Raw genomic sequence first — 10,964 nt, forward strand, 5'->3', positions numbered from 1 at the left:
CAGCCAAAGTTTGAGTGGGTCGGCGCTAGAATGGTATACCAAACAAGATCATAGCAGGTGGTACACATGGGACGATCGGCCCAAGCCTTCGCCTGCCATTTCCAGTATAATCTTGAAATCATCCCAGACCGTCTGTCACTGACGAAGATTGAGAAGAAGCCCGGTGAGAGTTTCCGAGGATATGGGTTCCGTTAGAGAGAGCAAGCAGTGAGGGTTGACCCCCCCCCCCCGATGAAAGAAAGCGAGATGGTTGATTATTTCTTGCAGGCTTTAGAGCCCACTTATTTTGGTCATTTGGTGTCAGCAGTGGGCAAGTCCTTTAATGAAGTTGTGAAAATGGGAGGCATGGTTGAGGAGGGACTCAAGTCCAATAAGATCATGAGTTACTCAGCAATTAAAGCAACTACCCAGGCCATTCAAAACGGTACTGGGGTGTACTCGGAAAGAAGAAGAAAGAGGATGTTGCAACGATCGAGTTAGCAGCTTGGGGTGGATCCAGGAACCTTCCACCATTCTACAACCAGCCTCGACCCTATCCCCAAACATACCCCCACACTCCATATAGCCCACCACAACACTACTACCCACCGCCAGATCCCCATTTTTCTGTCTATCACGCATAAACCTATACCCAACCTCCCGCTCATGCACAATGGCATGCGCCAACTCCACAGAGTCCCTACCAAGCTCCACAAAATACCCATCCACTCCCAAAAGCCTACAAAAACCCTCCTGGAATAGGTTTTTGACCTAATCAAGCCTTTAAGAATGAGAGGTTGCGGAAGTAGAAGACTTTCACTCCATTGGGAGAATCATATACCAGCCTATTCCACATATTGAGACAGTTGGGTATGTTAAATCCGATCGAGGCCAAAATGCCGAATCCCCTTCCCATAAATCTTGATCGCTCGGTGAATTGTGAGTATTGTTTAGGGGCCCTGGGCCATGACACAGAGAAATGCTAGAAACTAAAAATGGTTGTACAAGAGCTCATTGATACTCATCGGATCGAGGTTCAAGCCCCAGAAACACCAAACATCAACCAGAATCTGCTACTAGCTCACCATGAGACCTATATGATTGAGTTGATACACAAGGGAGGGGAGGCTAAGAAACCCTCGCAGACGGTGATGATGATCCGCTCCAGTGAAACTAGTTCAAAGGAAAAGGTAACTAGTGGGAAATCAGTAGTTCAGTTGAAAGAGGTAGACAACAAGCTGGCTATGGTAACCGAGAAAGGGTCATCAAATACCATTGCAGTGAAACCAAAGAAAGATAAAGTGGTGGTACCAGGGGTTACAAGTAAACCTGTTGTGGTCGTGAAGGGTGCTCGCGCAGAGCCTGTTATCATAAAACTAGTAACTCAGCTTCCAATGATCAATATCAAGGCGGTCCCGTGGAACTATGAATGACTGACAGTAACTTACAAGGGGGAAGAGGTCAGAGAAGAAGTGTGTGAGACCCATGGCTTGACTCGATCGGGGAGATGCTTTACCCCCAAAGAATTGAAAAAAGCTAAGACCTCAAAGGATAATCCAGTGTTGTTGAAGAAAGCAGTGACTGAGGAAGCAGCAGAAGAATTTCTAAGAAATATGAAAGCGCAAGACTATTCCATTGTGGAGCAGTTAAGGAAGACACCAGCTCAGATCTCGCTCTTGTCATTACTGATCCATTCAGACGAACACCGTCATGCTTTGATGAAGATCTTGAACGAAGCCCACGTTCCTGACAAAATCTTAGTAAACCACTTGGAAAAGATAGCTAACAAGATATTTGAGGTAAACTGAGTCACTTTTTCTGATGATGAGTTACCCATGGAGGGTACCGAGCACAATAGAGCCCTGTATCTGACGGTGAAATGCGACGATTCCGTGGTTACTCGGGTACTGGTTGACAATGGGTCTAGTGCGAACATTTGTCCTCTCTCCACATTGAACAAATTGCAAGTGGAGAATGAAAGGATTCACAAGAACAGTATTTGCGTCCGGGGATTCGACGGCGGAGGGAAGGATTCAGTCGGGGACATAGTGCTTGAGCTTACAATAGGGCCAGTTGAATTTACTATGGAATTCCAGGTGCTCGACGTGGCTGTTCCGTACAATCTGTTGTTGGGACGACCCTGGATCCATGCTGCCAAAGCAGTCCCGTCTACTCTGCATCAAATGGTCAAGTTTGAATGGGATCGACAGGAAATTGTTGTACATGGCGAGGATAATTTGTGTGTGCCCAATGGTGCCATTGTTCCGTTCATAGAGGTTGACGATGGCAAGGGACCTGGGTTTATCAAGTCTTTGACATAGTATTAGTAGAGAAAGTTCCGGTAGGAAAGAGCATTCCAACTCCAAAGATGGTTGCGGCATCAGTCATGGTAGCCGTTGAAATGTTGAAAAATGGTTTCGTACCGGGCAAGGGTTTGGGTGCATCTTTGCAAGGTATTGTGCAACCGGTTTCTCTTCCAAGGAATCTGGATACTTTTGATCTGGGGTTTAAACCTACAGTTGCAGATGTGAGACGAGCCCGCAAAATGAAACAGAAAGCATGGACACTGCCAAAGCCAATCCCGCGTTTGTCCAGATCATTCGCCAGGCCGGGTGTCAGAAAGCAATTATTGTTAAAGGTTCCTGGATCGTTGATTGGTGCTGATGGAAACTTAGAGAAGGGACTCGAAAGGTTATTCATTGAGGTTAACATGGTTGAGGCTGGGGAAGGGTCAAGCAAGGTAGATGTGCAATTCGTGGGACCATGTGCAAAAGTCAACAACTGGGAAGCTACTCCTCTTCCTATCCGGAGGGAGTCTTGGTAGTGGGTTTTGATTTTCTTTTAGTTGTCTGGATTATTCCAGGGTCTGTAATTTAGATATTATGTTCCGTCCAGTTGGATGTGTTAAAACCCTGTTATCTTTATATTCAATGAAATGCAATTGTTCCTTTTCCTTCATTTCTTTTAATTTTATTTTTGTTCTCTTCTTTTGTACAGTTCTTTTTATGCTGATATCAATGACATGACATGCGTGAGGAATCTTCGGACCAGTTTTAAAAGCCAATCTAACTCTGAAATAATAATACAAGAAATTGAGTGTGATGACGAGTTGGAGTTTGAGGATGATGAGGCCTGTGAAGAAATTAGTAAGGAACTAAGTCATTTTGAGGAAAAGCCCAAACCTAATTTGAATGACACAGAAGCAGATAATCTGGGGGACCAAGAATATATCTGTGAAACTAAAATAAGTGTCCATCTGGAACCTCAACTCAGGGAGGAGATAATTAAAGCACTGTTTGAATACAAAGACGTTTTTGCATGGTCCTATGATGACATGTTGGCTCTGAGCACTGATTTAGTAGTTCACATGTTGCCCACTGACCCGGCATTCCCTCCTATCAAACAGAAGCTGAAAAAGTTCAAAACGGATATGAGTGTAAAGATCAAAGAAGAGGTCACCAAGCAGTTTGATGCGAAAGTTATTCGGGTCACGCGGTATCCCACCTGGTTAGCCAATGTTGTGCCTGTGCCGAAGAAGGATGGCAAAACCAGTGTGTGCGTTAACTATCGGGATCTCAACAAAGCAAGTCCGAAGGATAATTTTCCCCTGCCAAACATCCATATATTAATTGACAATTGTGCCAAACATGAGATTGGTTATTTTATGGATTGTTACGCGAGTAATCATCAGATCTTAATGGACGAGGAAGATGCAGAAAAGACAGCCTTCATCACGCCGTGGGGAATGTACTGCTATCGGGTCATGCCATTCGGTTTGAAAAATGCTGGGGCAACCTACGTGAGGGTAATGACAACAATATTCCATGATATGATACAACAGGAAATCGAGGTGTACGTGGATGATGTGATCGTGAAGTCTAGAAAGTAGTCTGACCATGTCAGGGATCTGAAGAAGTTCTTCCGAAGGCTTCGCAGGTACAATCTCAAGCTTAATCCTGCAAAGTGTGCTTTTGGGGTGCCGTCTGGAAAGTTGTTGGGGTTCGTAGTCAGCCGCCGGGCTATTGAATTGGACCCATCAAAAATCAAGGCCATCCAGGAATTGCCACCTCCAAAGAACAAGACCGAGGTGATGAGTTTGTTAGGGAGATTGAATTATATCAGTAGGTTCATCGCTCAGCTCACGACAACTTGTGAGCCTATCTTCAAACTGTTAAAGAAAGACGTTGCAGTCAAGTGGATGGATAAATGTCAGGAGGCGTTTGATAAGATAAAGGGGTATTTGTCAAACCCACCCGTGTTGGTCCCGCCAGAACCAGGGCGACCTTTGATTCTATATTTGACGGTTTTGGATAATTCATTCGGTTGTGTATTGGGTCAACATGATATCACTGGAAGGAAGGAGCAGACCATCTATTACCTCAGCAAGAAGTTCACATCCTATGAGGTTAAGTACACTCATCTTGAGAGGACATGTTGCGCCCTAACTTGGGTGGCACAGAAGCTGAAACACTATTTGTCATCTTATACTACTTACCTCATATCTCGCTTGGATCCATTGAAGTATATCTTTCAGAAGCCTATGCCCACAGGGAGGCTTGCAAAGTGGAAGATCCTACTCACAGAGTTTGACATTGTCTACGTGACTCGAACTGCAATGAAAGCACAGGCCTTGGCGGACCACTTGGCCGAGAACCTGGTTGATGAAGATTACGAACCTTTGAAACTTATTTCCTTGATGAACAGGTGATGCACATTGATGAGTTGGAACAAGTCGAGAAGCTTGGATGGAAACTTTTCTTTGATGGAGCCGCAAACATGAAGGGCATGGGGATAGGAACAGTACTTATTTCTGAAACAGGGCAGCACTACCCTGTTACGGCTCAGCTTCATTTTGACTGTACCAATAACATGGCTGAGTACGAGGCATGTATTCTGGGTTTGAGGTTAGCTGTGGATATAGGTGTCCAGGAAGTCTTGGTCTTGGGTGACTCCGACCTCCTGGTGCACCAAATTCAGGGAGAATGGAAAACACGGGATTTGAAACTCATACCGTATAGACAATGTTTGCATGATCTTTGCCAACGGTTTTAGTCGATAGAATTCAAGCATATCCCAAGGATCCATAATGAAGTTGCTGATGCTTTGGCTACTCTAGTGTCAATATTACATCATCTAGATAAGGCTTATGTGGACCCTTTGCAGATTCAGGTCCGTGATTAGCACGCTTACTGTAATGTGGTGGAAGAAGAACTTGATGGGGAACCATGGTTCCATGATATCAAAGAATACATTAGGATGGGGGTATATCCGGTACAAGCCACTGGTGATCAGAAAAGAACAATTCGACGATTGGCAAGTGGATTTTTCTTTAGTAGAGGGGTATTATACAAAATAACTCCAGATCTTGGATTGTTAAGGTGTATAGATGACAGACAGGCCACAGTTATCATGACTGAGGTACACTCCGGAGTTTGTGGACCGCATATGAGTAGGTACATTCTGGCAAAGAAGATTCTCCGAGCAGGTTACTACTGGCTCACTATGGAGCGGGATTGCATCGGTTTTGTGCGTAAATGTCATTAGTTCCAAGTGCATGGAGATTTGATTCATTCTCCACCATCTGAATTACATTCAATGTCTGCACCTGGCCTTTTGTTGCTTGGGGCATGTATGTCATTGGGCCAATCGAACCAGCAGCATCAAATGGACACAGGTTTATCCTGGTAGCCATTGATTATTTCACCAAGTGGGTTGAAGCGAAAACTTTCAAATCTGTGACCAAGAAAGCGGTGGTCGATTTTGTGCATTCAAATATCATCTGTCGGTTTGGGATTCCGAAGGTAATCATCACGGACAATGATGCTAATCTCAACAGTCATCTGATGGCGGAGACCTGTCAGCAGTTTAGGATTATACGCAATTCCATCCCATATCGCCCTAAAGAGAATGGAGCAGTCGAGGCAACCAACAAGAATATAAAGAAGATACTTCGAAAAATAGTGGAAGGTTCTAGGCAGTGGCATGAAAAGCTGCCGTTTGCATTGCTGGGTTATCGCACTACTATTCTCACTTCAGTATGGGCTACTCCTTATTTGTTGGTGTATGGCACGGAGGCAGTAATACCCGCAGAAATTGAAATCACATCCCTTCGGATTGTCGTTGAGGCAGAAATTGATGACGTTGAATGGGTCAAAACCCGTTTGGAGCAGTTAAGTCTGATTGATGAAAAGAGATTGGCGGCAGTATGTCAAGGCCAATTGTACCAACAGAGAATGGCGAGAGCATATAACAAGAAGGTATGTCCACGGAAGTTCGAAGTGGGTCAACTAGTGTTGAGATGTATCTTGCCTCATCAGGCTGAAGCAAAAGGAAAGTTCGCCCCAAATTGGCAGGGGCCATTTGTTGTAACTAGAGTGTTGTCCAATGGCGCATTATATCTGACAGATGTAGAAGGGAAATGTGTAGAAATGGCTATCAACTCTGATGCAGTCAAGAGATACTATGTATGATTTCTTTCTTTGATTGTACTTGTTTGTATTTGGCATATTTTGAAGATTGAAATGATGAAGGCGTTTTGTCCTGCTATCTAAATACTTTATCCTTTGTCACCCCTTTTTGAGCCTTATTTATTTTCTTTCATACCCCTCTTTCGGGATCAACGGAACAACTCAGAAACGCAAGTGCGGAGGATAAGTAAGTGAAAAGAAAAAGAAAGAATGAACAATAAAAGAAAAGAAGAAGAAAAATGAAAAGAGAGAAGAAAGAGAAAGAAAAGAAAAGAGAAGCAAAAAGAAAAAGAAAAAGAGAAAAAGAAAAAAAAAAGAATAACAGAAGAAAAGGAGAGAAAGAAAAGAAAGAGAGAAAAGAAAAATCGCAACAACAAAGTAATTTCTATGCCATGAACTACGTTCGACCTGATTCCTTTTAAGGATACGTAGGCAACCTCACGGTGCGGTCTCATCAAAATAAAAGTCCAAAAGTCCCCAAGCAAGGAACTGGGGCAGAAGTTGTGGATGTTGTGAGAAACCAGATTCCGAAAGTTGTAAGTCTAATCCATTTGAACTGTTTTGAGCCTTTTATACCCTTTCTTTTTAACCCTGTCCAAAAGCCCACATTACGGTCCAAAGAAAGACCTTCTGATCAGTCTTTGAGAAATGCCAAGTCGAGCAGGCAAAGGTAATTCATGTTAGGGGCAACACTCTGGTTCAAGCAGAAAAAATAAAAATAAGAGAGTCTTATTGGTGAAAACCTTCACAGGCACCGTAAGGCGACGGGAGTTGAGAAAAATAAAAATGAGAGAGTCTTATCGGTGAAAACCCTCACGGGCACCATAAGGCGAAAGTGAGTCGAGAGATAAACAAATGAAAGAGGTCTGCTGGTGAAAACCTTTCAAGGCACCGCAGGATGAACAAGGCCGAGGTTTGGGTAAAGTAATCAAGTCATGGAAATTCTGGGGCAACAAAGTACGGCAACTGAAAGTTGATTGGTTGGACAAATTGGGCCGACTAATCCGAAATGCATGTCATGATCATTGGTACCAGCTGTTCCACCCAGATAAGTCTCTTTTCTTTCTCCTTTGGTAGCAGTCATCTGGTTTTGGATTCTTCTTATCCTTAACCCGCAAAGTCATTGCATTTAATTTTCTTTTGTGTATTTATCTAAAGATGTTTCATTGTCAGTCTTGTTCAAATCGAGTGAAAAGGCTTTTAAAGCTCACTACCAACTTCCAAAATTGCAAAGCACAGAGTGGTCAAAGCATACTAAGGATAACACGACGAAAGAGGAAAATACGAGGAATCACCGGAAGCTTCATCGGTGGAATGGTTTGGTAATGTCATGGGAGATGCAAAAGTTCAGATAAAGGGATCAGAGGTAAGACAACAGCGGGGGTATAGAACACTTGGCTCGTCAAAAGTCATGGGGTTTGAAAGTCAGTCAGAAAGTCAAAGCGGTTCAGGGCTAGTTCGGAGAAGCCAGTCAGAACAAACATTGCAGCAGAAAGATCTTCAGCAAGAATGCCATCAGTTAACCACCACTTTAAACTGACAAAATTTTCTTTGATTGAAACAGGGACAGAAAATTCGTTGGATTCGAAGAAACTCTCCGTGGAGAAAGGCACTCACCAAACAGGTTTGTTTTGATTTTCAGGACCCTCCTGAAAAATGGGACCTAGTTTAAAGATCAGAAATAGCACAATCTAGCATAAATGCATCCCAAAGGAATATAAGTTGGCTTAGAAATTTGCATGTTCGAGATAGGATTCAATTAGGAGTTTTCAGGACTCTCCTGAATAATGGGACTTAGCTTAAGATTTCGATTAGATACCAACATTTAGCATAAACTCTATTGTAAGGTAGTATAATTCAAACATGAAAGCTGTCACCTTTAAGATAAAATTTGACCTTTGAGTTTCAGGACCCTCCTGGATAATGGGAAGTAGTTTAAAGATCCTCTTAGATAGCAAGATTTAGCAGAAGTCACACCTGTAGAAGATATAACTTAGATTTTAAATTGTCGTTTAGTTAAGAGTTGTCAGGACCCCCCTGAATAATGGGACCTAGCTTTCAAATCCTTAGTAATACTTGGTAATATGATTTAGTTTTACAATCACATCTGTCCCCAGCCACCAAACTGGGACAAAAAATTTTCTTTGTTTTTGTCTGTTTTGTTGAAGTCAGGAGCCCGCCTGGAGAGCAGGGAATACATTTCAAGTTGAAGTCAGGAGCCCGCCTGGAGAGCAGGGAATACTTTCAATCGCAACAGTCAGGAGCCCGCCTGGAGAACAAGGGAGTATCAATTAAGTTTAGCTTTCAAATTCTTTGTTTTGTCTATACTGAAGTCAGGAGCCCGCCTGGAGAGCAAGGAATACATTTCAAGTTGAAGTCAGGAGTCCGCCTGGAGAGCAGGGAATACTTTCAAATGCAGCAGTCAGGAACCCGCCTGGAGAACAAGGGAGTACCATTTAAGTTTAGCTTTCAGATTCTTTGCTTTGTTTATGTTGAAGTCAGGAGCCCGCCTGAAGAGCAGGGAATACATTTCAAGTCAGCAGTCAGGAGCCCGTCTGGATAGCATGGGAATACATTCACATTTTGAAGTCAGGAGTCCCCCTGGAGAGCAGGGAATACATATCAAGTGCAGCAGTCAGGCGCCCACCTGAAGAAAGGGAAAATATCTCAGTTTACAATTCAAGGTGGCAACAAACGGACGTCTCCGAAAGAATGGAGAACAACAAGGCAACAAGAAGCACAAGATCAAGTTTGAAGATATAGATAGGACTTTTTGTAATCCATAGATCATAGTCTAGTCTAGCTTCTTGTTTTATTTTGACATGGTGTAATAAGGAGGTTCAGCAAGCAGTAGCAGCAACAACAACAACAGTGAAATCACAGCTTCGTGGTAGTCCCAGCTACCAAAATTTCCCGAACTACACTGACCTGATTCCTTTTTAGCCAAGGATATGTAGGCAACCTCGGAAGCAGGGTGCGGTCAAATCTTTCCAAAAATACTTCCCACAGAGTATTCAAGCGGGTAAAAATCGCTCGTATCCGCTCACTTATCTTTGCGCGAAAACTCTTCATGTTTCCGGGCAAAGAGGGGAAGCTGTGAGCACGTGATTTTTTCCCTATATGTATTACTCCAACAAAGTCAAAACAAAATAATTTCTGTTAGTGTTTGCAATTTTGTCGGATTTTGTGACATTTTCTGTTAATTGTTTGCATTTTGTTTGTGCATTTTAATTGATGAGAAAATACAAAAAATATGTTGCATTTGCATTTAGGATTTAATTTTACATTTTAAGATAAATAGACAAATAAATTATTTTATAAAAAATGGGGAAAATCACAAAAATAATTTATTTTGCACTTTTAATTTTAATGTCGAATTTTGGTAGATTTTTCCTTTAATTTGATTTTTAATTATTGGTAGTAACAATTATTAGGGTTAATTAATTTAATGTGGTAGGATAATTTGGTTTAGGATTCAATTTAAGTTTTAATTTCAATTTAGGAAAAAGAAAAAGATTTTTGTTAAAAGAGAAAAATAAATTGAAAAAAAAAGGAAATAATGAAAAGGAAAATTTGGGCCAAAATCAATCCAAATCCCCAGCCCAAACCTACATCATTAGCCTACCCACCCCAATCACGCAGAAACCCGGCCCAAACCCGCCTCTACCCGGTCCATTCCCCCAACTATGTGAAACCACGTCGTTTCATGGGCATCAGATCGGGACCGTCGAGGTGGATTGATCTAACGGACGAGAAGCCGGGGTCATTTGATATATTAATGTCCAAACGTTACCCCCCCCCCCAACTTTCGTCTCTCTCAAATCCCCTCAGAGAAACCCTAGAAGCCGTCGGGATTCCCCACCACCATTGATGGCGGCGCCGGTGTCCAATCGCCACCAAACTTACACCAAACACTCCCCTCCTTATCCTCTTTCCGAATCTACAAATCCCCGCCCTCGAATCAACCCAGAACGGCTCGAATCTGGTTTTGGAAGAAAACCCTAGCTGAGCCGCCCCTAAATCCCCGGCCTCTGGTGGCGGCGCCTACCCCAATCTCACCCAAAATCACACCCTATAACCACCTCACTCCCCTCATCTCAAATCACCACTCCGTTTGTTTCAAATCCCCCCGAATCTCCTCGAATCTTAGATCAAAAGATGAACCTTAGAAACTCCAAATCGGGTTCTGAAGGAATCTCAAGCCTAATTTGATTTTTGTCCTGTGTTCTTTATAAGAACACATGATTAATATCATATTTGGCCGAAAAATCCGGAAATTGAAGAATTTAAGGCATTCTTCCATATTTCTTGTTCATCCGAAATTCCTAGGTATTCTTTCTTTACCCTATTATTTTGTGTTCCTTTTCCCCATCTTCTTCTACTCCTTCTCATTTTTTTTGTTTTGATTGTCTGTTTGGTTTCATTTTTTATTTTATTTTACTTTTCTTATTTTATTTTTATCATCTGTGTTCGCATGCTAGATTTAGGGTGTGCTTGATTATCAGTTGTTTCCTAGTC

This window comes from Nicotiana sylvestris, chromosome 7 (assembly GCF_000393655.2).
Source record: "Nicotiana sylvestris chromosome 7, ASM39365v2, whole genome shotgun sequence".
Taxonomy (NCBI): Eukaryota; Viridiplantae; Streptophyta; class Magnoliopsida; order Solanales; family Solanaceae; genus Nicotiana; species Nicotiana sylvestris.